This window comes from Lutra lutra, chromosome 1 (genome assembly GCF_902655055.1).
Source record: "Lutra lutra chromosome 1, mLutLut1.2, whole genome shotgun sequence".
NCBI classification, from domain to species: Eukaryota; Metazoa; Chordata; class Mammalia; order Carnivora; family Mustelidae; genus Lutra; species Lutra lutra.
In genome coordinates, this window is record NC_062278.1 from 68466132 (window position 1) to 68479754 (window position 13623).

Consider the following 13623-nt stretch of genomic DNA (forward strand, 5'->3'; position numbering starts at 1 on the left):
CAAAGCAGTGGCTGAGATCTCAGCCAGACCCAAGGAGTAGACAGTGCAGAGCATAAACACTATTAAGTCATGCAAGAACTTATGAAAAAGAGGCAGATATCATCAGTGGATGAGTGTTTAGATGATAAAGTCAGCATGTCTAAGTTCTGGCATTCTGAGCTCATCCTGGCTCCACCACTTACAGCTGTATGATCTTTAGCAAATTACTAACTTTTGGTGCTTCCCTTTATGCCTATTTAAAATGGCAATAATAATTGTACCTATTTCATGGGTTTATTATGAAGGTTAAATATTGGAACAGTAGTTCTTTATCCAGGGTTCAATTCTTGCTGAATGCAGAGCCCAGAGATTATTAAACAGAGAGGGCAAAGCTGGTTTTCTAAAGAGTGGAAGAAACATGCTGGTGCTGAACAGGCAATGGCTGAGAGGAAGGGTTTCATGTCTAATGAGCCAGTCAAGACCTACAGCTGTGAGTAACTAGAAGTATAAATGCAAAACTAACACAGCGGGATCTTAAAGGTGGGAGTGATGGTCTTTTGTCTCAGCCAGCAATCCTGTTTTTCAAAAATGGTCTCAGATTTCCCACAGGCCAAGTGGCAAAAGAAGTATCAGTGTCAACAGAGGCCCGAAAATGGTATAAATGTGGCCTTTGACTTTCTCTGTGCGTGACAGTCATCCAGGAGTAGGAACTAATAAGGACCCCCTTAAAAAGTCCAAGGACAGTATAAAGTTTCACATGTGGTTAGCTAACCAATGACCTCAAAAAACGAAAAAACTATCAGTTATTAATTATAATCCACAGTTCAGTGATTCTTTTTCAATAAACATTTAGAGAACACCTATAAAAATAAAAATATGAAACTGTTTACAGACTAGAAAGACATTTTTTAAAATACACATACATACACATAAATAACAACTACTACCACCACGATATCTACCACTAATGTGGATGGCTTTCCTTATGCGAGGTAGCCTCAGACAAAGTCTAGCTGATTATTTCTACTGACTCTATGAAGGAGAGTATGATGAATACCATGAGACAAGCTCAGCTGAATATGGTTTGAAAGATCCACAGATGGAGAAATCATTATTCCCCAACTGCAAATGATCAAGGCATTTTTAAAATTTTTTAAATCATTAATATTCTCATATATGTTAAACATTTCACCTGCTTTGCTTGTTGCCTCAGATCATCCCCAACAGACTCTGGCTCAATCATCTTCCACTCAGTGGCAATACTCCTGAAAACATCAGCCCCAGTGTTTAATACTTGAATGAGGCAACGATCATGGGATAAATGAGCCAAGATCCTCAGTTCAAGTTGAGAGTAATCAGCAGCTAATATTAAGCCACCTGAAATAGATATGATTTTAGAAAAGCTGGTACAAAGATAAGTCCACATTTTATACAACTGAGCAGGATGACAGAAATTTAGTTCTAACTTAGAACCATAAGATTAGAGAAGGGAGGGAAAACTGAAGGGGAGGAAATCAGAGAGGGAGACAAACCAGGCTCTGGACTCCACGAAACAAACAGGGTTACAGAAGGAGAGGGGCTGGGGGATGGTATAACCGGATGATGGGTACTAAGGAGGACACGTGTGGTGATGAGAGCCAGGTGTTATATGCAACTAATGAATCATTGAACATTACATCAAAAAACTAATAATATACTATATATTGGCTAACTGAACATAAAAAAAGACATATGTGCCCAAAAGTTAAAATCTTGCTCTTATGTGATGCAATTCAGTTCTGTAACTTAGATAATTTTTTTTTCTGTTCAGTTTTCAAGTATATGTAATATGTGTAAAGCCACCCCTGACTTCTGCCCCTTAAACCAGTGCTAGTGCTTTCCTCAGTGTTTCTGTAGCATTTGACACATAATCTAAAATGGTTCTTTCCTGCCTCTCCCACATAGCACAGAACCATTAGGGATGGGATACTTAATTTTCTTTTGCATTCTATGCAAACCCTTATGCATGGGGCACCTGGGTGGCTCAGTCAGTTAAGCGTCTGCCCTCAGCTCAGGTCATGATCCCAGGATCCCAGGATCCAGCCCCATGTCATGCTCCCTGACCAGTGGGGAGCCTCTCCCTCTCCCTCTGCCTGCCATTCTGCCTACTTGTGCTCTCTCTCTCTTCAAATAAATAAATAAAACATTAAAAAAAAAAAAACCTTGCACAGTTCTGATACTTCATAGCTCCTTAAATAGTTGTTGAATGAATGAATGAAGAAACTGGTTTGCAATGTGTGCACATTGTAAGTGGGCTGGAGAGAAACATGTGCTCTGCTTTGACAATAAAAACATTCAGTGGACTGTGGAATGGACTCTGAGAAACAAACTGAGGGTTTTGGAGGGGAGGTGGGTGAGGGGTTGGGTGAGCCTGGTGGTGGGTATTAAGGAGGGCATGTATTGCATGGAGCACTGGGTGTGATGCATAAACAATGAGTCTTGGAACACTGAAAAGATAAAGCCTAAATAAAAAAAAAAACAAAATAAAAATTAAAAATTAAAAAAAAGAAAAAAGCATTCAGTGGAAACAAGGGGTTGATATGTGGAGAAGGGTTACTTAGAGGATTCAGAGAGTTTACCTATGTAATGGAAAATTACTGGATTAGATATACCTGGCAAAAATAAAATTTAAAAGATTATGGCTAAGAAAAAAGGAGGGAAAGTGCGACTGATATCACCACACACTCATTGCCATATTATAAAAAAGGCATGCTACAAATCAAGAACAAGAGAAAATATAAACAAGTAGTTCACAGAAACAATCAAAAGAACCTTAAATATACCAAAGAATATTCAACTTCATTCACAATAAAAGAGATGTAAACTAAAACTATAGCAAGAAACAATTTTTCTCTAGTGAAAAATCCAGAAATTGGACAGTACGTTCTGTGGCAAGGCTGAGAAAGAAACACTTACTGTTATTAGGAACTAAATGGTCACTGCCCCCTCTAACAATGCAATTCAACAATATCTATCAAAATTGATCAGGTTTACTCTGTGACTCAGCAAACCCATTGTTTGTTACACAGATGACCTGCACAGAGGTTAAACTGGTTTACATTCAAATTTATTTACTGATAATCACAACTCTCCATTATAAAAACATTACATGAGAAAAGGCACATAACAGTGTATCTGGAATCTTTATTTTTGTGTAAGAATAGAGGAAGAAAATATTATATATTCATATTTGCTTACCTCTGCATAAAAAATACTACAGGAATATATAAGAAACTCATATAGGAGGTCATCTAGAAGAGCTGTAGACAGTAGGATAGCTAGGACATGGAAGGAAGCAAACTTCTCAATACATACCTTTCATATACTTTGATTTCAAAATTATGTAGAATGAATGAACAACTGAAAAATATATAATAATATAAAACAAATTACCACAACTTTTATGGCCTTCCTGCCATAAATAAGAAAAAAACTGACAAATCTGTTTTTAGGTGTTGGAATAGAGTGCAGGACTACAGTCTCTAAGAAGCAGGGAGGAGAAATGAGACAAGGGGAGCCATGCAACTATCTCAGTTTTCTGAAAGGAGGAATTTACCAGAACACATTGCAGGGAAGAAGAAATGAAACAAAGCACTACGATCTGAGCTGAGGAAGCAGAGACTAGAGTTTGTGCCTACCGAGGAGGTTAGAATTTTGTGGTAATTTGACCAAGTACTAAAGGAGCGAGAAAGTTCAGGAAACCAGGCAAAAAAAAATACTAAAGAAATAACTACTACCAAAGAAACAGCCACCATCATATAGTTGTCAGCTGATCAACTACTTGAATAATAACCTCTTGAATGTTGAGAGATGTTCAAGCTGTGACCAGACTGAGGAGACAGACCCTGTTAGCACACTGAGCACCAAGTAGAGACCTCAACAAGGCTACAGCTTACCATCAGGGCTAATCTGGCCCTAGAAAAAAAGCCACTTTAAACATTTGCTAGCAAAGCTTTAAAAATCACAAAATGATCAATCTGAATGTGAAAGTAATCATCTGCCAGAAGAAAATGTTACTAATGAAGACTACAAAATCCCGTCGATAATGTAACAACCATTATGCCCAGCACACAATTAAAAAAAAAAATACTAGACATAAGAAGAACCAGGAAAATGTGACTCTGAGCAGGAGAATATTTAATCAATAGAAAAATGACCCCCAAATTAAGAGATGATGGAATTTTAAATAGCTACAATAGATAATGTTCAGGAATTTAAAGAAACATGCATATAATGATGTAATAAATAGTGAATTGCTGTAAGGTAATAAAAACCAGACAAAAAATCAAATGAAAATTCTGAAACTAAAAATACAATATCTGAAATGTAAAATTCACTAGAAGGATATGACAGCAATTAGACACTGTAAAAGAGAAATCCATGAACATTTAACAGTCAGTAGAAAATATACATTGTAGCACAGAATAAAAAAAAAAGAGGGAGAATAAAAAAGAAAGTTTGAATGACCTGTAGAGCAATACTAAGTGGTATTACATATGTATATTTGGAGCAACAAAAAGAAAGAGAGAGAAGAGAAAAATGAACAAAAAATATTACAAGTGGGACATCTAGGTGGCTCAGTCATTTAAGAGTCTGACTCTTGATTTCAGCTAAGGTCATGATCTCATAAGTCATGGATCAAGTCCTGCATGGGGCTCTGTGCTCAGCAGAGGAGTCTGCTTGATGATTCTCTCCCTCTGTCCCACCCCCATGCTTGCGCATGCTCTCTTTCTCTCTTTCTAAAATAAATAATCTTTAAAAAAATTACAAGGGGGTGCCTAGGTGGCTCAGTTGGTTAAGTGCCTGCCTTTGGCTCAGGTCATGATCCCAGAGACCTGGGATTGAGCCCTACATTGGGCTACCTGTTTGGTGTGGAGCCTGCTTCTCCCTCTTCCTCTGCTGCTCTCTCTCTCTCTCTCTCTCTCAAATAAATAAATAAAATCTTTTTAAAAATTAAAGAATATAAAAAATTAAAAATTGACAAGAAATAAAGGTTGAAAATGTTTCAAATTTACTGAAAAATATAAGCACATATATTTAAAAAAAAAAAACTAAGCCAACTTAGGATATCCAACAAACTCAAAAGTCTTAGAAGCAAAGCATGAAAAACTACCCAAAGAGTCTCAATAACAAAATTTAAAAAGTATCCAGGGGAAAGTTGGTTGTATTATGCTTAGAGGAGGAGCAAGAAAAATGACGGTGTACTTCTCAATAGAAATAATACAAACCAGAAGCTAATGGAAATATATATTTAAAGTGCTGAAGGAGAAGGACTGTAAATCTAGAAATCTATGTCACATAAAATTATCTTTCAAAAGTAAGGATAAAATAAAGAAATCTAGAGACATGGGAATGCTGGGATAAATCACTGTCAGTAGAACTGCATTATAAGAAATCTTAAAGAAAGTACTCCGGAGGAAGTACTTCAAGATTCCTTGAATTACTCCAAGAAATGAAAAGTGCCAGAAATGGTAAAAAATGGACAGGTAGAAAAGACACTTTTTTATTTCTTGATTTCTTTGAAAGATAATAGACTTTTTAAGGCAAAAATAATAACTGTATGGTAGAGTTTATAAGTCATAGAAATTAAATCTATTATATAAGAGGGGAAATGGAAAAAAACTTTACAGATGAAGTGGTATAAGATTATCTGAAGATAGTATGTGATAGAATACATATATACATTTTGTATACTCTGAAATATCTAAGATAGTTAATAAGACGATAGAGGAAATAAAAAGCACAATAAAAATGGTCACTTAAAGCTTTAAAAAATAAAGAACAGATAGAATAAAACACAAATAACAAGACAGTAGAGTTAAACCAACTGTATGCTAATGATTACTTTAGATGCCAATGGACTAAACACTACATATATTTTATTTTTTTTAAGATTTTATTTATTTTACAGACAGAGATCACAAGTAGGCAGAGAGGCAGGCAGAGAGAGGAAGGGAAGCAGGCTCCCTGCTGAGCAGAGAGCCCGATATGGGGCTCGGTCCCAGGACCCCGGAATCACAACCTGAGCCGAAGGCAGAGGATTCAACCCACTGAGCCACTCAGGTGTCCCTAAACATTACATTTAAATGACAGAAATTTTCAGATTTAATCCATATATGTTTAATTTCAATGAACTTAAAAAAAATTTTTTAAAGCAGTATAAAATTTGTCATGTTAAACACAATTTTATTTTTTAAGTAAGAATAAATTGATGGATGAACAGATAAATAAATAAAGTATATACATATAATCAAATATTATTCAGCCTTAAAAAGAATGGAAATTCTTTTTTTTTTAAGATTTTATTTATTTATTTGACAGAGAGAGAGAGATCACAAGTAGACAGAGAGGCAGGCAGAGTTGGGGGGGGGGAGCAGGCTCCCCACTGAGCAGAGAGCCAGATGCAGGGCTTGATTCCAGGACCCTGGGATCATGACCTGAGCCGAAAACAGAGGGTTCAACCCACTGAGCCACCCAGGCACCCAAAAAGAATGGGAATTCTGACATATACTACAACATGGATGAATCTTGAAGACATGATGCAAAGAGAAATAAACCAGACACAAAAGACAAATACTGTATAATGCACTTATAGTAGATACCTCAAGTAGTCAAATTCACAGAGACAGAAAGTAGAATGGTGGCTGCCAGGGACTGGGGGCTGACAGGAGAGAGAGTTACTGTTCAACAGAGAGTTTCAATTGTGGAATATGAAAAAGTTCTGGGGATGGATGGTGGTGATGGATGCACAAACAACCATGATGGGTACTTAATGCCAGAGAACTGAACACTTAAAGAGCGAAACAGAAAATTACCAACCAGGTGACACTGTCACGGACCTAGGTTCCCCCTTAGAATATTTTCTGACAGAACTAAAACCAATTCAGATAGTTAACTGCACTCACCCAGACCTGCCAACTGGCAGAAGATAAAGGCACAAATTCATATAGAAATAGTAGGGATGATTTAGGAGTTAGATCCTGACTTCCAAATGTCTCATGACTAGAGTTTATTGAGTTCAACCTTTCCTGAAAGGCCTGTTGTCTAGAGTACTAAAGAGAGATCAGGAAAGAGAAGGGCAGCCTTGGGGGTTACCCCTGCAATAGGAAACAGTGGTATGGAGAGGAGAGAAGCAAAAGAGCAAAGCAAGTCAGAGAAACAAGAAAATTGTGTCCTTAGCGATCAAGGGAGGACAGAAATTGAGGAAACGGAGGGTTAATTAGCAGTATAAATGCTGTACAGAATAGTCTGTACAAGATTCTGTCAAAGAGTACAAGGACTAATGAAATCTGCTGGACTTTGCAAAAAAGTTTACAATCACTTTGGAAAACATGGTTTCAGTAGACTGTTGCTGACAAGCATACACCACAGGAGTTCTCCACAGATCATGAGGACAATGATGACTGACAACCTGGCTACACAAAGGTAAAAACAGGCTACACCAAAGAGAGGAAAGATGGAGGGACCAATGCATACTTCTGAGTCTTACTCATAATGCAGGCTTTATCAGTGCTTTGAAAACCATTTCTACAGCAATGAGAAGCTCAAAAACCCATCTATCACCTTACCTGGAAAAGGCATAAAAGCATGCCGCATGCAGACTGAAAATGGCATTCCTGTGCCTGAGGTTCTCTCCTCCATCTGTGCCTGCTATCCATAATTCAGGCCACAACTCTTTATCTCTTCCTCCATCAGTCAAACAATATCAGCAGCTAGACATGAAGCAGTCTCAAATACATGAGAAAGGTCTCATTTTTCAGTGAAGTTAACAGTTTCATCTGGGAAACTTAAAAACCTTATCATTTGAAACTCACTTTAAAGCTTAACATAGATACTAGATTTTCCTTTTTAGCAAACATTCAACTAAACAAAATAAGGCATTTCTATAACAGTTTTTGCCACAAACTGCTTCTGAAAAAATGACTGACATTTAGCTCAAGTCAACAAATCTTTTTGACCATATCTAACATAAATTATCTATGCTTTTCTTTCCCATCATGTGAATTTGGGGAGGGCAAAGGGGGAGAGGTTTTTGACATAGTTAAACTCTTCTCTGTAGCATTTGAATTAGAAAAGCACATCATGCTGATTATTTAATTAGTAGTCCAGGTTCTCAGTCTTTCACCATCAACTAGCTTTTTTATAGACAGACTCAGGATTTTAAATGGATATTACCTCGAAATGTGTATGCCCAGAACAGAAAATTAAACTAACTTCATTATTTTATCCACTAGCCTTGTTTTGAGGCTTTCATACTCACAAAAGTATATTAACACAAATACAGAGAAATAGCATCTAACTGGTCATGGGAAGTAGGGCTTGGGAAGGTGTACTCTCTCCTACTAGGGTTGTCATTTTGATCTCAAAATCTCTCATCACATTCTGAATATTTGGTTCTGTAAAGGTTATTCATCCTAAAATCAAAGAGAATGAAGACAGAAAATTGAGATGTTTGAGGGAATCTGACATTTATTTTCACAGTAATTACATTTCTGAATTATGCATTTTCACCAATGCTAAACTAAATTTATATTTAAATGTTTTTCATTACGTTCATGCATCTAACAAGGATAAAATAAGTACAAGACCAATCCCAATGTAAGTGAATATATGCATCAACTGCAATAGAATGTTTTACATTAACCTAGCTCTCTAGAAAACAAGCCCATAATGAGAAGTAATTCGATAGGTTGAACTAGTTCTGTGCTAAAATGAATACCAGCTGTCAGCACTATATGAGTGTTAGCAGGGGTATTAATGAGTAAAGACTACTCAAATTGATCCTAGGAAAAATGACTGTCAGAAACCTTCAAAACTCAGGAATGCACAAGACACAGAGAGAGGATCTGTAGCAGAAGAGCAATGGACTGCTGGAAAGGGATAACCCAGGGCCCAAGGGGCCAGCTAATCTGTAGAAGATGGAGTAGTGAAAAGTGATGACTAGAACATCACTCTCCAGACATCACCTGGCCACTTTCCTTTATCACCATCCTCACTCAACAAGAGAACCAGTGGCAGCACTGACAAAGCTAGAGACTAGAATCAGGAGATTAATGAACTTTCTAGGAAAGAAAAAGCTCTATGTTTTAATGCTTATAGCCTTTATTCTCGCCCCCCCAAATATTTTACAGATTATTTATTGGTTGAATTTTCTGAAACACAGAAGCATTATTCAAAGAGTCTGGGGAACTGATTTTGTTATTGCAGTTTTACAACACATATATAGCGACACAAAATCTTCTGTTTTATAATATACTCTTCATTGTAATGGCTCTCTACCAGCTAGTATATATAATTTCATCTTCTTTTGATGAGTCAGACATTTTAGGTACCTCGGATATTCTTTTTCTGAACAAACCCCTGATATATGTCCTTGTTATTTAGCTTTTAAGAAAAATTAGTGCTCAATAAATGGTAGATATTAATATACTTATTACCATTAAATGTCTTCCTCAATGTTTATAAAACTAGCCGACAGCAGAAGGCATTCAAGTCTCTTGCTGCCTCAGCACACTGTCTTGTTTTCTATAATAATATTTAATATTCAGGTCTATTTTTTGAATTAATGAGACTAACACTAGCAGACAAGATGGCAAAAATAAATTCTAAAACATGAATGTAACATCATGGAGATGAATTCTAATAATGAAATGGCTTGGCTTTGCTTAGGTAAGCTTGTATTTCCAAAATATTCTTTAAATGTAGGCATAGTATGGTGAAAACCAATCAGAAAAAAAGGAATTGATTACTTTATTTCTACTTTATAAGCAAGAGAAAAATGCAACACCTTTAGAAACTCTGGGCTGGTTTTGGTTTTTCACCAAGGATTTATTTTACATAAGTTTACATCATTAGCATATATCTCAAAATGAAATTTGAACACCAACAGGGCAAGAAATGGCTATGGTGATCTAAGAGCTTAGCTAAATATGGAAGAAGGAAACGTGTTTGTTTAGAACAGGCAATAAACAGCACAGAAAAAAGCAACTCCTCCTGGTGCCTCCTTCTGTAATAATAGCAACAGCTGGTAAGGAGCCTGCACAAAGTGCTCTGCTCTATTCGAAACACTTGAAATGTATTAGCCTATTTAATCCTCAGCATGCCCTGGTGAAGTGAGACTATTATTTCTGTGTTTTACACAGGAGGATACTCAGGCACAAAGCTACCTTGAATAAAGATTCAAAACTTATAAAAGTCAGATATCAAAGCCCACATTCTACACCACCAACCTAAACCGTCTCTCCAATGAGAATTAATGCTGTCCTTTCTTCTAATGCACCTTGCATTTGGCGGATACTTAGCTTTGCACGGCCTAGCACAAGAATGCTTTCTTCCTTACTAGGTTAGATTACTCATACCCATCCCAAGAGTGCTACAAGATACCCAAAAGACTCTACAGCTCTTTTCTGGTTAAGTAAAATAAGACACTCATCTATTACACAGATGCTCTCCAGCATTACCTAGATTCATCAGACTCTTAGGAGGTTCAGGAGAGGGACTGGACTGAAATTAGATGACTAACTCAAATAAGTATTAATCTGAAACACAGTCGCAGACATTCTAGTTACTCTATATAGTACTTGAAGCTGGAACTCTAACTAAATCTCATCTCTGCAAATAGTATCCATCTATATTCTGGATATAGTATGCATTACATAACTTCACAGAACTTCACAGAATCCAATGATCAACACTTGAATTCCTCGGTCATCAAAGCAAATATTATATACGAAAAATTTTCTTTCAAAATTGAGTATTATCCATATTTAAGATTTCTCATTACCTGTAGTAGTGTGTGACTGTGATACAGGATAGATTCTTTCCATTCCAAGAAAAAGATTTAGATGCTTTTCCCACTGCAGAGGAAAGACCACTTTAGTAATAGCATTAGTGATTCTTCTCCACTCTAATATCAAGCCTGGAAAATGATGTAATCCCTTTAATTTATTTAAAACATCTTGCCAAAGAAATATAATAAAGTAAGATCAGATTCTTGTCCAAATTCCATACCAAACTAGACTCTCTCTTAGGTAAATAATATAATCTCAAAACTAAATTTGTTAACTCCTATATATATAACTCAAAATTACTGTTTGGATTTTTGGATCCCCATAATGATAAAACTATAGCAACTATAGATGGTAAAATGCAAACATGTTAATGCCAAATAATATCAATTTAGATCTACTTTAAAAAAAAATCAACGTCAACTTAACAAGGTACTATAACTGCCCAGTCTCACACCAGCCAAGAATCTATATCATGTCTTCCCTTTGTCTACATTTTCCTCCTCTATTCTCAAGTGATTGGAAGTTTCTCATTCTTTTCCTTTTGCCCTAATACTTTGAGCATTTCCACATCAAGAAAGTCAGAAGACATTCATCTTTAAAACTCTGAACTTTCTATGCTACAGAGTTTGGGTAAACTGTGAAGAAACAGGAACTTGTGAGGTTAGAGGGCAAAATAAAACAAAAAGTTTTGCTACAGAATGAAACTGTGGAAACTTCCCTGTCATAGTTAATGACAGTAGGGTCAAAATGGCAACTTGAACTGCTCTTTCCTTGCCTGTTATGGTGATACTTTCTATCCTTATTATATCACTAAAAATTCATTCAGTAAAAATGTAACAATAAGAACTTTCTCTCTTCTCTCCTAAGCATATGATTTCCATGGATTGTAATTTACACTTTCACTTTGAAATTAGTAGACTAGATTCTTAAACTCATGGAAAATTTTTGCCCTATAATTTTTCCCTATAATTAAAAAATGCATATAAATTTTGCCCTATAATTGAAAAAATGTTTATTTGTAATGGCTTATTCTTTCTTTTTTAATTCTTCCACATCTTTGTTCATGTTCCTACACTATTCAAATTATATTACACTTGAAGTCCAAGAGTATCAGATGTCAATAATTAAATAATATCTGTGGGTCTGAGTTCATACACCATTATACTGTTTTAATGATAGGAAGGACGCAACTGCTAAATCAGATTTTGGTCCAGATTTTCCATGATGGAATGTCTCTGCAGTTTTTGCAGGGATCCGAAACACAAACTAATTTGTTTTAATCTGGATACATTCAAATGATGGGCTATGCTGGGTCTTGACTTCATCAGCCTTCTTTCAAGACACCAGAGTGCTAAAAGTAAATCAAATTCTGCCCTGCAACTGTCCTGAAGAGCACCTTACTAGTGCTGAACTGTTTTCCCAGCTTTAGCTTGTGCCCATTGTCATTCCCTCTCCTGGTAGAACCCAAAGTTTTCTTGCTGCCTTGGTTTTTTACTTCTCTATTTGGTGGCAACTTCAATTCCAAAAATAAAACCTGCACGAAATTAATGCTTCTTTAGTCAAGAATCAAATCACAAGCATTGTCATTCACAAAACATTTTTTAAAGTTATTTGAGAACATCCATACAATTCAACATAGGTTAGGAGAACTTTTTATAACACATTAAATTACCACATTCAATAAATAATGACAATGAAAATTTGTATGTCAAGTAGGCAATCTATAACCTAATGTAGGCACTATAAGATTAATATCAATTAGAGGCTTTTAAAAAGTCAAGGACACAGGAATGTATACACTGTGTTCCCCCATATGGAGGGAATCAAGACCAGGCCTCTGGAGATGGATGCCTGAAAACCCAACCAAGGGTTAGGGTTAGGGACTAGGGGTATGGCAGACCTGCTCTTTGGGTTCTGGGGCGAGCTACTGGGGTGTGGGGGGTGCTGAGTTGAGGGCAGGCTCAGGCTGAGTTTTATTTATCACTGAACAAGTGATAAATAAGCTATTGACATTGAGACTTTAGGTTTCTCTGAGGACTGTGAACTCTCCTAAATACTCTTTAATGTGGAAACTAATCAACATGGTTGCTCCATCATTTAAGCCTCAGTAAGGGCCAACACGGGAGCCTTTGTGGCTATTATATGATCACAAAAATCAGAGAACACTGAGGTAGAAAGAGATAGAAAAAGCCATCTACTCCCACCACAGTAAGGCTAGACCCTATGAAACCCTGGACACAAAAAGTCAGGGAAAGGTGGCCAACCCAATGCAGAAATCAATAATGACAGCTAGCGGAGCTAATAAGGACCTACTGAAGAAACTAAGCCTACACAGGACAGGATCCAGGTACTGGGGCAAAAGGAATATCCCATGTATACCTAAAATCACTAGCTCAATTTACACTAGCTCAATTTAAAACTCAAGGCTATTCAGAATACTATCTACTACTTCCATTCATTCATTTATATACCTTGAGTGGGCTTAGTGAACCTTGGATTATTTTCCCACTTAATAATCCTAAAAATTAAGAACATTTGCATTATATAAGAATCTTTATTGGCCACAAGATGGACAAGATGTAGAAGGAAAGATAGGCCTGTATCTGTTATCTGTATCTGTATCTGTTATTCTGTAGAATCACAGTGATGATAGAAACAAAGATCTGCTTCTAATTTTAAGTAGTAGGAATAACTGGAATCTTAGGTATGAAAGATACTGAAGCTTGCTATGGATGTTAATAACTATTTTTCCCAAGAATTGTGTTATATAGGGCTGCATGTGTAGGGATCAGGGCTGTCATACATAACAAATAAA

At 36.4% G+C, this 13623-nt stretch overlaps 1 pseudogene; it reads right to left on the reverse strand.

Moving 5' to 3' along the window:
- Positions 1 to 13623, reverse strand: part of LOC125097362 (DNA polymerase theta-like) — a 139990-nt pseudogene that overhangs the window by 32811 nt on the left and 93556 nt on the right.